The sequence below is a fragment of the Anopheles merus genome, chromosome 2L (assembly GCF_017562075.2).
Source record: "Anopheles merus strain MAF chromosome 2L, AmerM5.1, whole genome shotgun sequence".
NCBI lineage: Eukaryota > Metazoa > Arthropoda > Insecta > Diptera > Culicidae > Anopheles > Anopheles merus.
In genome coordinates this window covers 11,332,840-11,349,648 of record NC_054083.1, presented here as the reverse complement: position 1 = coordinate 11,349,648, position 16,809 = coordinate 11,332,840, and the positions used below count along the sequence as shown (strand labels likewise).

At 40.3% G+C, this 16,809-nt stretch overlaps 1 protein-coding gene across 11 annotated transcripts in view; it reads left to right on the top strand.

Annotated features, from left to right (window-relative positions):
* The window catches only part of LOC121594278 (poly(rC)-binding protein 3), a 132,245-nt gene that overhangs the window by 51,450 nt on the left and 63,986 nt on the right, over nucleotides 1-16,809 (top strand). For 8 of the 11 annotated variants that reach the window (XM_041917364.1, XM_041917367.1, XM_041917365.1 and 5 more), the window contains exon 1: nucleotides 16,342-16,520. The exons of 2 other annotated variants lie outside the window; for them this stretch is intronic. The gene's annotated coding sequence lies outside the window, so the exon portion shown is untranslated. Of the gene's footprint in view, nucleotides 1-16,341; nucleotides 16,521-16,553; nucleotides 16,803-16,809 lie in introns of those variants that run through there. One more of the 11 variants, XM_041917360.1, reaches the window with a different exon arrangement.

Genomic DNA, 16,809 nt, shown 5'->3' with positions numbered 1-16,809 from the left:
GTTTCTTCCCTGAATTAATATTCCACCGTTGCCTCCGTCCGAGTCTCGTAGCTAAGCTTGATACTGGCAGAATCCTGCTAGCAACTCGTCACTATCTTGCTCTCTCTGGTAACCGGTGAAGAGCAGCTGTGCAGCTTCAATATCGGAAAAATGGATGAGACCGGAGAAGGGACCTGAGTGAGTGTGGTGAGATTGAGTTGATAAGACGCAATCTGGTGGAAATATTGTTCGAATACTTCACAAACAACCTAATACGGGTGCGTTGTTTGCGTTGATGTCGCGATAGTGAAATCCCCAAAGTCGTACCCAGGCAGTACTTGGGCACTCGGTCGGTTCGACATAAACACAGCAGCGGAAACAGCCCTATAAATGGCCCCACTCATCGAGCAAATATGAGGTGTTTACATTCTGTCTTACGATCGAACACACCGGATGTATTAACCTCAGGGGAAGTGAAAAATCACACACACACACACACACACACACACACACACACACACACACACACACACACACACACACACACACACACACACACACACACACACACACACACACACACCATCCTACCCATCGGCATGAAACGTTATGGTTTTAAAGTCCCCGGCTTGGGTAGAGTCGTTTTGATAGGAATTATTTAGCAAGGTCGTCAACGTTATAACGCGTTAGCACACTTTTTCCCCTCGGAATGGGAACTGTAGGTGTTTTGATTTTGTTTGTTGCTCTTCACAGTACCGTTAAGGTATGGTGGAGGGTGTCTTACAGCACCATGTCAAATAAATAAATCAAATGTATAGCAAATCGCTTTCTAATTGAATCGTACGTGTCAACATACGAAAATCATGTACCGAGCAGATTTTCGCTGTGGTCTTAGTACCAAACAACACTGAAGCTCAGTAAGGATGGATCTTTACTTGAACATGGACATTTTTACTTTTTATTTATATTCTATACATCATCCGTAGTTAAAAATCTATGACAACATAAAATATTACATTTTTTTCTTTTTTTTAACACCATATTATACAATATATTTTTACTTACAATTATATTATATTCCAACAATACAACATATTAAACATACGTCTTTAATATAAAACTTTTTCTTAGCATACATTTTGGAGACTTTATTATTATCATGAAGTACTATACGAGCTACTGCTATTTTATTCTATTATATTTCTCCCGGACAGCATTGTAGCACTGGCTGGATTTGCTGGAACTTCATCAGGAAATCCATTAATGATCTTCTCCAGCGCCATTGACACAGTTGTTTAAATTTCCCTCCGAGCGTAGGATCTGCTCTTTGGCGCTCGACAAAATCGGAACCACCTTCATCTATCCCCTTTCATCTTCCTTTCAACCCTATTGCGATAAAGTGAGACACAGATCTTGCACTGCTTATTCGAATCGAAATTAAACTTAGCATAATTCATTCCTTTTCAATTCACCCAAACACCCCCAAGGGGCAAAAAGCAAAAAGGGAAAACGAACCACCTTATAATGAACATCGCTAAGATCAGCAGTGCAGTGAAGTCGATGGCACAGGGGGAAGAATATTGATGAGATATGCTAATTGAACATTATAAAGCGACCATTTAGCGACCTATGATGCTGTCTATTTGAGTGGAGTATAACAGTCGCACTCGTTGAATCTTCGTACATACAGTGTTATGCTTGGTGAATTGGAAGTATATAGTAACAAAGTTTTATTGAGGTGTTATTGGTTGTAGCTATCAGATAAATTTATTCGATGTTATTTCTCCGTTTTAAAACATATACCAATGTTTATAGTGATAAACTTTCTGTCAAAACTATCGTGTGGGATCGTGTGTAGCTATTATAACAGCATGATCTGTTTATATACTTTTTAATACTTTATTTCTTACAAAAATCATCTTTAATCAATCACACGGAACTATAGCTGACATTTATTTCATTGATAGTTATGATTATCTCGAAATTAAGCACGTTCCGTTGCGGAGATCTTTGAACTGTGTATAATAGTATGTTTCATACGAAGCTTTTATGAATATTTGTGAAGTACAGTGATAATGCTCGGGGGTAATTTCGTGCCAGCCATGCCCGTCGTGGGCTCAAGCCAAGAATGGACTGTCCCTCCGTAGCAAGAACTAGGGAAAGCCAGGGTTGGTTCGACACTGCGGGTAAGTTCGACACCTTGCCGTTTTTGTATTTATAGAACTTTTTGAAGAAAAAAACTAGTACATATTATTTATGTCAACTGTTTCGAATATGTGAGTCACATTTCAATGATCAGAAACCTGTCAATTGTCAAAAAACAACAAAATAAACACATGGTGGTTCTGATTGACAGCCGAAGTTTTTACTTCTGGGACTTAAGGAATTGTGGCGTTATTTCAACAAAATTATATTTTCTGTGTTAATAGTATTGTTTTATAAACACTATTGATTTGTTCTGTAGGGGCGTAATTTTTATATTAAACTATATAATATAAAATGTCATTAAAACTTGTGCGGCCAATGGGAGTAAAATCGACACCCCACTTGGTAGTAGTGTAATGCTTATTTTTAGCATGATAATTTTTTTATGTCGTAATTTGATTTGCCTGTATTTTATACAGATGTCCCATAACGATGTACGACAAACGTAAAAATTAAGCTGAGTAAACACGCAATTAAAAATACCGTAGAAGCTTTAAAACTCAAGTTGTCAACAAACCAAGGAAGTTATAATTATGGAATTTAGCTATTATTCTCTCACAGAACGTTTGCCGAACTCGGACCCAAAACATGTACTTTATATATGGTTTAGGCTTATGAAAATTAATATTCTTATGACTTTGATCGTATTTTAAGCTTACTTTAGGCCGGATAGGCTTAACTGATGAAAAAAATAGTCGCTGGTTTAAAAACACATTAACCGATGTTCGACGTTTGGTTTTCTAGTTTACAGAGAAAAATAAAATTGAACACTTTTCGATTTTATAAAAAAAGAAGATTACTGAAAGATTTATTTATTTATTTATTTATTTATTTATTTATTTATTTATTTATTTATTTATTTATTTATTTATTTATTTATTTATTTATTTATTTACTAATTTATTTATTTATTTATTTATTTATTTATTTATTAAAACAGACGGACCTATTGGTCTAATCGTTTATATGATAATTTACACATACATCAGACATATACACTACACATCACGAAACCGCAATCTTTCCTTGTACGCTGACGTGGACAAACAGACATGACATGACATGCGAAGCATAGGATGACCCTGACCATGGTTATTACGCGTGCGGGGGGTGCACAGATGGAAATTGGATCGCAGTGTTCGGGAGGTAGCGAATAGGTTGACTCGACTTAAGAGTGCGGGGGAGTCGATCTCGCCGTTGAGAAGCCGGAAGATAAAAACGCACTGCGCATTTCGACGCCGTTTGCTGAATGTTTCGAGTCCGAGAAGCAAACACCGCTGATGGTAGGAAGGCCTAGTATGGTGAGATTGCGAAGGAAGAAGCCGGATCGCGTACCTTGTGATTTTCCTTTGCAGGGCTTCAAGTCGATTTATATCACCAACAGTAAGCGGGCACCAAACCGGAGAGCAGTACTCCAGATCGTGATCGTACAACGGAACAGTAGATCGATTAGATGCACACGGGATCGATGAATTCACTGCAGGTACGCATTACAACATTAAGCAGTTGGCTTCCCTTTGCAATAACGCTGTCGATATGAGGACGAAATGAAAGTGTTTCATCTAGTAACACTGCCAGGTCGCGAATACATGACTTTCGAACAAGATGCGAGTCTCTCATCGAGTAATTAAATGTGATAGGGCTTCGGACTCTGCTGAAAGAAATGCACTGGCATTTATCCACACATACTTCTAGTCCGTTTCTGATGCACCAACTATCGAGGCCATCAAGGACTATCTGGAGGTGTGGACAGTCACTAGCGTTTTTCACAGGACGAAATATTTTCACATCGTCGGCGTACATGAGGTGTAGGCCCGCTGGTAGCACAAACGATAGATCGTTGATGTAAATGAGAAAAAGTAATGGGCCCAGATTACTTGCTTGAGGGACTCCGGACGAACTGGAAAAGGTGTGAGAGCGATAGGATCCGATACTTATGTGATATGAGCGACTAGTTAAGATTAGTTGTGGAAGACCTCTTTGGTAAAAAACCGTGCTGACTCAGGCTCAAGTACCGTCAAGTGTACCGCAGTGAGTAGCGGTTTGTACAGAAGTAGTTCAAACACCTTAGCACATGCGTAGAGAGAGACTATGGCACGATAATTGCTAGCTTTAAGACGGCTGCCCTTCTTATGAATCGGAACCATTCGAGCGTGTTTCCATGACGCCGGGTAGATTCCTCGCGCTAATGAAGCATTAAATATTTTCGATAAGATGGGTGCAACTGAGTGGCGGCAGTGTTTTAAGATGTACGCTGGAATGCTAAGATGGCTGCCAGATTATTTTTTAAAGGAATCTTAACCATTCATGCAGTAAACCAGATGCTATCGCCGCAGCTTCTACTATATGGAGTCTGGTCTAGTGTTGGGAATTTCGTTAAAAAAAAGGAACGGAGCGGAACTACCTGGGGTGCAAAAGTACCGACCCAGAGCTTAGAAGCCAAACTGTCATCCGGGGGGGAGGGGGGTTGTTACTTGTTACAGGATATGAAAAGGCGTTTCTTCAATCTGAAATCATATCTGACACCAAATCTAGATGGGTTAAACCTATGTCCAGTACGCTGTACCAGCTGTGCTAATATAGGGCAAGTGTACCAATTATGGCTATAATATGTCATCAAGATACGGATTTTACGTCTGTAAAAATAAGTTTTGGGCAAAATTCCAAATTTCTTTTTGTTTTTATGTAGCCTACAATGTGTAGAACACGAGAGTATTTTTTATTTTCACTCAGTGTTTATCAAAATACTAGAAAATTTCAATTCAAAATTGCATCTTAAGGTACCAATTATGGCTATAGTGTTCCTAGCAATTCGCCATAGCTGTACCAATTGTGGCTGTATTCTAAAACTCGTGGATATTTACACCAAAAATTACTTTATGGCATTGTTTTAACTGAAATCAAGTAATAATAAGTTTACTGCACCAATATAAGTATGCAATCACAATTAAATACGTAAAATTAACTTTTTAAAATATCCGTTTTCTATCACTGGTTGTATTGATATCCACGCTCAATTAATCGCACAATTGATGATGCTAATCCTACAAAAAAAATATTTTCGTACACCTTTCTGATGACACCGTGCTTGGACACACACCTAACAATCCTTCATATCACCTGGAAGCTATACCGAAGCCAGCTACCGTTTCAGCGCGATACGAAGAATAGCACAAATCAGGGTGGTCTATTTGAATTTGTTTAAATGAAGAATCGTAGCCATAGTTCAACTATCTTCGGGCCAAGATACTTCCGGTCAAAACTTGCACTAACTATTGATCAGGGAAGAACAAAAGCGCATTTGGCAATAAGGCGACACGAGCCGCTTCAGATTTCACTTTCTTCGTATGAAAGTCATTCAAATCTGTATTACTTTGGAGAAACTGATTCGATTAAATTCTTCTGATTATTTCATTGATTACTGATTCGAACACTTTACAAATAAATGATGCTTAAAACACATATTAACACTTTAGATTGCGAAAATAACAACGAGGAACCCCAGGTTGTTCACTTGTAAACTACGCGCTACGACCAAAACGACAATTGTCAACAAAGCATCCATAGCATACTGCGATACTTGGTACACCGAAGGTTAGTTGTTCCAATTATGGACGTGCAGGAAAAAGGCCTATTTTCAATTAAATAAAGGTAAATTTTGATAAGAAATCGTTAAATAACTAATATTTTGCACCAAAATGATGATTTTGAGATAAAATTATGGTTAGGTGCTTGAAAATCGCTTATATCCTACAGTGCTGCTCTTAGCAAAATGGTAAGAGATATCAAAAATCTTGGCAACACATTTTAAAAGGGTGATATTTAACAAACGGGAGTGACCAACATGAAACTAATGAAGCACAAATGTGTTAAAATGTTCATAATTGAAATGAAAAATCCTTCCGAGGTTTTAGAATGCAAATAGGCTATTTTAGAGCGAAGATAGTGTTCGTTATAGCCATAATTGGTGCTATAGCCACATTTGGTACACTTACCCTAAAGCATGCATTTGTTATCTAGCATTTTATCACGATTTTTATAAACGATACGCGACGAAGTGCGATGAATATTCCTGTGAGCATGGGAGAGTGCACTGGCAACACATACTGTGTGCGAGAAAGAGTGAACAGTTATCTTGCATGCAGCAAGCAACAGCCGGACAAAGCCGGTTTTTCAAAGAACGGAACGCACGAACGATAGCACCTTGCTAACAATATTGAAGCGGCAAAGACCGGAACGGAGTGAACGGAAAGAACCAATTGAACGGAACGGAATGAACGAAAAGAACGGAATGAACGGAAAGAACGAAATGAACGGAACGGAACGGAATGAACGGAATGAACGGAACGAAACGGAATGAACGGAAAGAACGGAATGAACGGAACGGAACGATTTTGTATAAAGGATCGGAACGGAACGGCCTACATAAAGAACGGAACTTTTTTACTAGGTTCGGACCGGAACGGCCAACACTAGTCTGGTCCGATGTTATTTGTAATGAAATTTTTGTTCTTGCTTGTAACTTCATTTATTTCGCATATTTCAATAATGTTCTGTGTTAATTTTTCATAAAATAGGTACGAAATACTTTGTTGAAATTCAACAAAAACAACCGGCCATCAGAGTTTGTTATTTTAAAAGCTAAAACCAATGTGTCGAAATCACCCCACAAGGTGTCGATTTTACCCCATCATGGTGTCGATCTTACCCGCACTGCAGTCGTAACGCAACAAAAAACACACTTTTTTATTTTTACCAAAATGTTATCAAAATCTATCCAGGAACCGTAGTTTCTCGTAAGATGGTACATAATAAATCAAAAAAGCTTTTTCGATGCCTACTAGTAAGTTTACATTGGCAGAAGTATTGCAATCAGGGGAAAACCTTAAGGTGTCGAAACTACCCCCCGTTCCCCTAAGTATCCGGCTGAGTAGTACTGAATAAAGGCTCGAAAGACTGTGTAGGTCGGCAGATCCGCGTAGGACGTTTACGCCTAAAAGAAGCAGAAGAAGAATAATGTTTATACTGTAATGTCAAAAATGTGTTGTGCATGATCTTCTTTTTCATCTTCTTTTGACTCAACAACCGCTATCCGTCAAGGCCTGCCTGTACCACTACTAATGGGCTTTGGCTTTCAGTGACTTATTGATTACCATAGCAAGATAATCAGGTCCTTTTTATGGTGGCACGGTCTATTTGGGGCTTAAACCCATGACGGGCATGTTGTTAAGTCGTACGAATTGACGACTGTACCACGAGACCGGCTTAGTGCATGATCAATACATTTAAACATTTCCATGAGATTTTTCGCATGAATCGTCCACCATACACGTTGTCAGTTACTAGGTCTAGAAACACTACAGGATAGGAGAAATACTAACTACACTTGTTGAAGCTCTTTTTCTTGTTGCGTCTCTAAATAACCTTATTGCAGTAGAATTTTATCCTGCTCAGCAGACACGTTATAGAAACAGACTATCGCTACTACTTACACAAACACTCAGCAAAGGTTTCAGTGTGGTCGACTTGTTCAATAATGTATCAATATATACCGGAGCTTTGAGACACTTTTTTGAAAACTACAGCACCTGATAGGCAGAGCATTAAGCATTGTTTGGAAGATGCGCAAGGCTGGAGCTTTGATAGTTATTGGCTTCCTGCCAATTCCTCTATTGATAGAAATAGACCAACCCGATACATACCGTGTACTGCCATCGGCTGATTAAGCTTGTAACCACAATAGAAAAAAAAAACTTTCGATCCAATCGGAAAACGATATCATGGAAACGTCACCGGCATGTAACCATCTATCCATCCCCGCTAAGCCCTCAATTAGTATAAGCTGGCACTTGTCACGTAGACGAAGAAGAACCCGAACCAGAGCTGTGAAAGCAATATTGCCTAATGATTTAAGCTTATGTTGGCAGTTTTGTTGAAAATTTAATCAGACACGCTTCAACCGCAAACTCCAGGATAGACAGACGTTCACGTTCGCCCGCAACACGCAGCGCAGCGCTAAATGAAGCGGGAAACCCGGACAACGGGAAACCATTTTCCACCGTGCTCAGTGAACTACATCCGAATCTCTCACCGAAGAAGCAGGACAGTTTGTCAACGGATTCGATTCTTACCTGTGCGACGGTAGCTACATCATCACATCATCAAATGGCGTATTGGGTCTGTTTTTCTCAACTGATACGATAAACAGTTTCGCGGGTGCTTGACGCATTGAAACTAGAACTAAAATAGCAAACCGAAACCCAACCGATCTGATCATTATTTTGACTTTCCGACATCAACATCATCATCATCATCATTAACATCATCATCATCATCATCATCATCATCATCATCATCATCAACATCATCATGCTCATGATTATAATCATCAGCCTCTGTGTTTGAGCGTGTATGTTCTAAAATTGTCAAAACCTTCCTCCCATCGTTGGGCCGTGTTGCCTTCAAGCGTTAACTCTCAATATTTTTCCCAGCACAAAACGTTCCCTGTTTCATTGGTGCTGAAATGAAGCAAGAGAAGGTTGATTTCAGCGAAGGTCTTCTTTATCCTTTATGTTTAGTAAGAGGCTTATATGGGGTAGGATTTATGATATATTTGATGCCACAGCGGACGCTTTCAAAGCCTTTACTCTAAAAAAAGGCTCATTTGTTAGCTTCACAAATGAGGTGCTTTGGTGTTACGATCCTTTGCATAGGAGGAGAGTCGAATCGGTAAGTTATTTTAATGATATGCATTCGGTTTAAAATAAAACCCTCATATCAACCAGATATGAATCAATGGTCAATGGACCCCTCTGCTCGTAACATGCAACCCACGAACGTTATCAAACAAAGGCACTGCACAAAGCACATGCACTCAGAATGCATTCCGGATGTTAATTATTGAACAAATATTTGTTCAACTAAATTCTTCACAGATTCGGTGCATGTTGTGCCTCGCTGGGTATTTTACATTTGATGAAGCTAGATTACATTTGGTGAAATCAGCAACAGAAAATAATGCACCTTTACAGCTGTTCACAGGTATAAATACAGCATCATCATCAACTCTGCGCATGACGCATTTGAAGAGTAAAAACTCGTAATAGGATGTGATGGTAATGTAGGGAGGGAAACAAAAATCCTCACTTTTTGATGATATGAAGAGCAACGGAGCCGGCATGTAATGAAACTGCTCAATCTATAGTTATATTTTTATGTTGGGTAATGAATCAGTTCAGTGTAACCATATCGTATAAGGCGTTAGATAGGTTATAGTTTATTATTTTGACCTTCCAATAGTATGTTTTAATACATCTTACAGATGCAGTCTGCAGTAGAATTATAGTTATACGTTATAGCAAGTGGTTCTATGTAAAGTTTAATTTCTGCATTGGTACCAGCATTGGTGCAATGTTGGTGCAAACGTAATTTTTTGTCCGTTAGCTCCATTAGATCGTCAAAAACTTTGAGCCGTTTATGATTTTGTTATGAAAATGTACGTGTGTTTGCCTTGTTTTCTTCATTCCACCGAACAAAGCTGCTATGTTTCAACACTTTTCAGCCTGCACACAGATAACGCAATAACACACCCGTCGGAAAGCCGGTACAAGTGTGAAAGAATTTTCAAGATTATCACCATTTACGTACGGTGTTGTGCCGGCCCCATTGTCCCAAGTTGTTTGAATGTAAGTTTTCCCTTTTGGTCGTGTCGCACCGCCATCATAACGGAAGGGCGATAGAGAGAACGCAAAGTGTATAAAGCGTACGCTGGATTGTGCAAAAAATACTCACAGGCGAGCAAATTCCTGCCCTGGAATATCGTTTCCAAGCGTGAGTTGCACAATGACAGTCCCCTACCGATTTTGGGCTCGTGCTGCTTTTCGATCCAATGTCAGAGCATATTATTATTACTCCAACACATTTTCTATTGCTTTCTGCGCTCCCTGCTGCTGCTGCTGTAAAATCTGTGCTCTTTCTTTGCCGCATTCAATGTGCGGGACACTTGTCGTTGGTAGTTGAAGGGGAATAAGGGAAAATGAAATGCTTCCACTATGCACTGCAGACCCGCATTTGTGTGGAGCGTCCTTATACAGGGACACGCATACCATCCAGCCAGCAGCTAGCAATGTGGCGGGGGCCGCCCTTGTCAAAATTGGAGGAGGAGAACGACGAGATTGATGTTGATCGGTGATGCTTCCTGACAAGCGTGCTCTGCTTTTCCCGCATTCCCCCTAAGAAGAACTTAGGTACTTTCCTATCTCTCTCTTTCTCTGCTTCGTTTTGCACTCCCACAGAACAAGGGTGCAAATGTTTGATGTTTAATCTCGCTGGTCCCTTCGCCTCCTGCGAGACTGCGTTTGTGCGTTGAAGAGCGAACGTGGCTAAAAGAAAAGAACTCATCTTGAGTTTTGGTTTTGATTGGGGTTTCTCCCTATTGCAAGTTGACATAAACTCAGCACGATTATAGTAATAAAACTGGTATTACGCCCTTGTAGCAGCAGGGAGAATCGATTAAACTGAGCAACACCAAAAATGGAATCATAACGAAAGTTTGCATAGTACTGTCAAAGAGTTATACCTCTTGTTGGACACAAACTGTTCCAAATGTTATTATGTTAATTGGAAGGATTTTATATGTAATAAAAACAAGATTAAATCTGAACAAAGTAGCTCATCATGCAAATTGAGCAAAATCGGTCGAGAAAATATTAGATTTTGGTTTATTATTAACGTATTATTTTGCTGCATTACAGAATTATTTCCAGTTTCTAAAAGGTACTCTGCTTGTGGTATCAAATAGTTATCTTATTCAAATCTAGAGTTTCTAATAAGTGTATAAACTTTCCATCCATCCCAATTAGTGACTTTATGGGGTGTGTAAAATATGGTTTATTGCTTCCTACATTACATCAAATACTTATCATTCCTGCAGCGAATCCTTTAAAAGCAAGTGCTCGTTGTGACCTGCCTGATCTTTTTTTTACGCAGTCAAACATTTTTACAAGTCTGAACAAGATGAAGTGCAACGGATGAAGATGAGAAAAGTCCCTCAGCATCCTGCTAATTTATCGCAGCACGCGATTGCGCATTAGTGACGAAATCTTTAATGAATGAGTCATAAATTAAGGATGACTCGTTTCCACCGCTCTGTCGTTAACCTGGACAGCGTAAGAGGGATCTAGCTCCTTAACATTTGAGCTGTACGATACTTTTTTGCTTAATGGCGTCGGATTTGTTTCATCCCTGCCGCGAGCAGCCCGGAAGGTACTTGGAAGCATTTTAAACTTACCTTTTTATTGGAACTTTAACTGCTCATTACGCCAACCCACCGCCGGCCCCGGTACGTACAAATAAAACGCGCCAAACAAAAGCAATGACACCCGGTCTCACCGATAGCAATAAACACCCGGCGCTGATTAAATGTAGCAGCTCTATTGCGAGCTGCCACAATCCGTCAACTTGAGCACAACGGTGTACGGCGTCAGATGTCGGATGTGTTTCGGTAGAACGGTTTTGTTCGCGAAGACACATTAAGTCAAAGACTGGGTGGCCATGCTCCGGAGGGCATCGTGTTAGCATTCCCTCACACGACCACTACCCCAACCGTCACCGTTGCCAATGAACAGATGCTGTGCCCGACAAAAGCGGCCCCGGCACAAAAGTGCGCCTGCAGAAGGCGACAAAATTGAAATCGCGTTGATGTCCTTGCGCCAGTGCCACCTAGACCGCGGTCGCCTTGCAGTGGTTCCATTTTTGGTTCGGCGTTCTCGCACCCGCCACACCGTCACTAGCAAAACAAAAATAAATGAAAAAAACGACAACGTCACACGAACAGAGTGATATACTTGTTCAGCTTCTTCCCGGGGAACGAGCCCCCATTCTGCCTGCCCCGCTTATCTGGCGAAGCATCCGTGTTTATCGCTACACAAGACAGAATGACTTTGCAAAGCTCAAGAATGGGACGAATCATAAATTAGCACGAGCGCTACAGGGGTTCCATGGAGTGTGCCAGACACAGGGTGCGCAGCGGTTGTAGGATTCACTTTTATTAGGTTTTATGCGACTTCTGGATCCACCCCGAACAACTCCCCCCGGACGTGGCTTCAGACATCGCCACCACCAGTGGTACGGGTATGGGTGTTAAGTATGTTTGGCCAGCAGAAGGATGGAGCACATATTGCGAGGATTACTGCCAGGATAAAGGGACATATTAATCATCCGGATATCGATACTCGTTTGTTGCGAGATTTGCTCTGCTCCTCGACGTTCACGTCCATCAAATGTTGATGTGCTGGCATTTTGACCCATTTGTTTACGATTGTATTTTAGTCGCACTTTTATTGGCTTCGCGCGATCTGGATTTGTCAGATGGTGTCTGGTCTGGGTTTTGCACAGACGGGATGGTCGCATATATTTTCACGATTTCTGCGAATACAACAGGTTTTGGGGCCAGGAAGTAGTCAAAGAGATCGATTACGTTTTGGCACAGGTGGGAGAGGGCTTGAGAATGTGTTCTCAATTTCGTGCGCACTGCTGTTTTCAATTATCAATTGTGCCATCCTCGTCATTACAACCCACATACATTGCATTGCATTGCAATTGAAAAGCTTCTACCCGTGTAAAAACAAACTCCTACATCTGACTATGGTCATTTTTTACCTAAAAAAGGATAGTTATACCTGCTAAAATACGGTTGAATACCGTTTAGTATTGTACAGCGTATGAAACTGTTTGAAAGACAAGATGTTCGTTTCGTTCGGGACCCCGTTTGATCTTTGAGGGGCCCGCCCTTAGTCTGCTCTATTGATGATGTGGAGAAATGAATGGCCTGTGGTGAAATGAATAAAATTGCTCAATGCTCAAATACTCAATGGTTTTCGAATGTTCAGAAATTCAGATATAAAATAATATCATTTTTTAAATATCATATTGCATACCTTCAGGCGCTGAGAAGAAACGTACTAGAGCAGCGGTCGGCAAACTTTTGAAGTAAAAGGCCAGATTTGGCGAATGATCGAAAGCCGTGGGCCAGGAAAATGGAGTTTTTTTTTGAAACAAAACAATTGGTTAATGATGTAAAGCAATGTGATTGGGAAGATTGTTGTTTTCTGTAATTATATCATGTGGCATCTAGCATCTCCCAAGACGCTTATACGAAGATATTATACGTATGATACAAAGGCTTTATCGGCTGAAATTACCAAGACAAACGTGCATTAAGTAACTATCTGCTGCTTTATGAACAAAATGCTTTATGAACAAGTAATGTCATGTCAGACAAATTGTTAGCTGATTCCTTACGAAAAAGCCGTGTGGAATGGAACACTATGAAATGACTTCCAACAACATAGAAATTGTTTCCAGCTTACTTCAGAACACTATGAAATGACTTCCAACGACATAGAAAGTGTGTCGAACTTACTTTAAAACACTATGAAATGACTTCCTTTGAATGAAATTTGTATGAAATTAAGAAGAACTAATGCATGGAGCTATTTCACTATGTTTAAAACTTTGTATTGCAACATCGCAAAGTCGCATTCAAAACACTGAATAAATTTACTTTAATGCAACCAGACATTAGTGTATCTTCTCTATACAACATTTCGTATGCGACTTCTTCCATTCCGAAAGTCTTGTTGTCGTGTAGGAAAAATGTTCATATTACATACGTTTATATTGACCACGATTTCGAACATACTGATCGGTCCGTCATTCCATATTACTTTAATTAAAATTGAAAGAGTTCGATAGTATAAAATAGCATACTTATAGATCTTTAGTAGTTCATTACGAATAGTTTATTCCCATCTGTCAAAATCACTGAAATTCTTACGTGAGCCGGATTGAATGTTGCATTTGGCCCGTGGGCCGAACTTTGCCGACCGCTTTACTAAAGGAAATGTCCAGCAAAGCAAGCTCCCATGTGCAAATTTCAGATAAATAACATGCCTGAGACAGATTTACTACATTCTTCTATCGTTTTAAAAATGCCATCCTTTACTTTCTTATAAAAATTCATGTAGAGCAAAAACTTCCATATCCATCTCACCAATTCGACGACAGAAACAATATGTTTAATTTAAAACAAATAGTGCCTGTTAATACCACTATTTACCAGCTGTCTAATCATCGTTTTTGAACTATCTCCCCACCCCTTGCTTTGTTTTACAATAAAATAACACTACCTGTGCATATTTGCATGCAAAGGCTCCTTTTATCTTTATTGGAAATCGGCACAAACTGCTGAGCAAACAGTTTTTTCTTTGCCGCATTCTCTTCCGTTTATTTCTCACGAGCAAACGTGCCAGACAAACGCAAATTCAATTTCCGTCATACCACAGATTTATTTGCTGAAACAACATTGGCGGAAAAAATTAAGCGCAAAGTATTTACTCAAAATATCATTCGCCTCCCACACGATCCGCTGAAATCGGTTGTCGTTTTTCTATGCCAAAATTTCCCAGTTGTACTGCCCAATCGTTTCCACGTTCAATTGTTTAATCGACGAAAAACCGAAGAAAAGGAATAGCGCGCCGGTCGGTAGTACCGACATGCTCGACGAGGTGGAAAGCTTTTCTATCTCGTGAGTAGCACTCGTTTTGGGGGACCGTTCGATTTCCCTAGGCACTGATCGGGATACCGGCACGAATTCATCGGACAGAGCATGGAACAAGACCTCGAAGGTGTACAAAAAAAGCGATTGTGTTAACCATCCACCACGTTTTCCGGTGTTTTTTCCTCCTTTTTATGCTGCCTGCTCAAACAACTGAAGATGTGAAGATACATTGGGAAAGGAAAGTGAAGGGATCAAAATATAAGCTTATGCAGCAATTTTTCCGATATTTCGCGAATGGCACGTTCGTCATGATAAAAGCGGTCCTTCTATTGTGCTGCTTCTTCTGCGTCTAGCGCAATGTGATCCCCATGGCCGGACGACAACTATAATAGGAACCTGAGCACATTGGAACAAAGGTGAAATAATCGTGCAGGACAGATATACTTATTGAACTATTCCGTCGTTTGGCATTGGTTCAATAGTCCACCTAAACCGCGGCGAACGCACGGGTTGCAGAGAAAGCAATTTCGTCGTCATACCCGATGGGTAACCTTACTCGCTTTATAGCGCCAAAACCAAAAAAGGGGATTTTTGCTGTTGTTGTTGTTGGTTAAGTTTACTTCACTCATTTCTTTCTACGAATTACCAGCCGTAGAAAATCATCATCTAGATTACATTTCATGCTGATACGGTTCTGATTGTTAAACAATTGATAGCGTCCATCGGCTTCCTTCGAAATGCTTTCGCTACCCGGTTTGGAATTGATAGACGAGCTTGAAACTCCAATTCATCAGAAGAACTGGACCGCAACGAGTGCGACCACGTGGTGCAAAAATAATCATCACACCGTTGTGATTGAGCATGCCCATTAAACAAGGTTAAAGTACCGAACAAAAGCGTCGTAAACAACCAAACGGCCCATTCAATCGACAATGTATAAGAAATCGTCAAGATTTCGTTTGGGAAACACAAAGTCAGCATTTTCTTTTTGCTTTGAAATATAAGTGGCCCCAAAGGAAATGATGAAAAAAAAATCAGTCTAGGTTATTAAAAATAACAATAGTTATTATTATAATTGGTCAAATGTATTGTATTACTATAAGTACTTGTAACGATGTCTCAAAAAATCAAATATGAACAGCACAAATATTTTCTTGAAAAATAAATATTGTACAAAAGTTTTCTTGCTAGCTGTGCCAATTCCAATTCATTTTTCAAGCCTGCTTGACATGTTCTTCCTCGAGTGGCTTCTCTTAAGCATTTGGACGAATTGGGACCTTTTTACCAGTATTTAAAATAATCTATTCATTTCTATACTAGCATTTTCGTTACTTAAGCCAAATTTTTGGTACAGTTAACTTAGATTCTCCCTCCAGCATTAGATACAAGTCGGCTCGAACATTTCAATGAGCAAGCGAAAACGCATCCGTCAAGCACACGCCGTTGGGCTGTAGTGGTGCAAGGTGGCAATGCGCATACACACTGCACATACACACGCACACATATAACGCCCAGACGTATTCCGATTGCTTGCCGGCGTTAGTGTGCGTGCCATCGTGCCTGTCACAGTGATTCGCGTTGTCTCGTTTGCCGTACGTAGTTGCGAGTGTGTTTTCCCTCAGAACCACTCGCTAGTTTTGTATTATCTTTGTTTTGAGCTACACACGCTTCCCCACACTTCTCTCATTAATCCCGAAAATAGTAGTTTTTTCAACACCATTCACAACGCGGCACACTGGCAAATTAAGGCCGACCCACCATCCTTCAGCGCTTTCCGGTGAGCAGATCGGTGCATTTTTCGGCATTTTTTCAAGTTTTCGGTGTCTCGCTACCTGCGGCGCGCGTGGTGTGACGACGGTGTGTGGTGGTCGATTTTCTCTGATTCGTTTCGATTTTTCGCCACCGTACATGGTTGCTTCTGCTGCACCCGCGACACAGACGGCTTCTACCGGGTCGGCTGGTGGCATTCTGCAAGAAAAGTGATTTGCAAGCGGGTGCTGCTGGACCTACGAAATGCAATCATATTAATATCGAAGAAAGTGTGACACATTCGGGGGGTGTAAGTG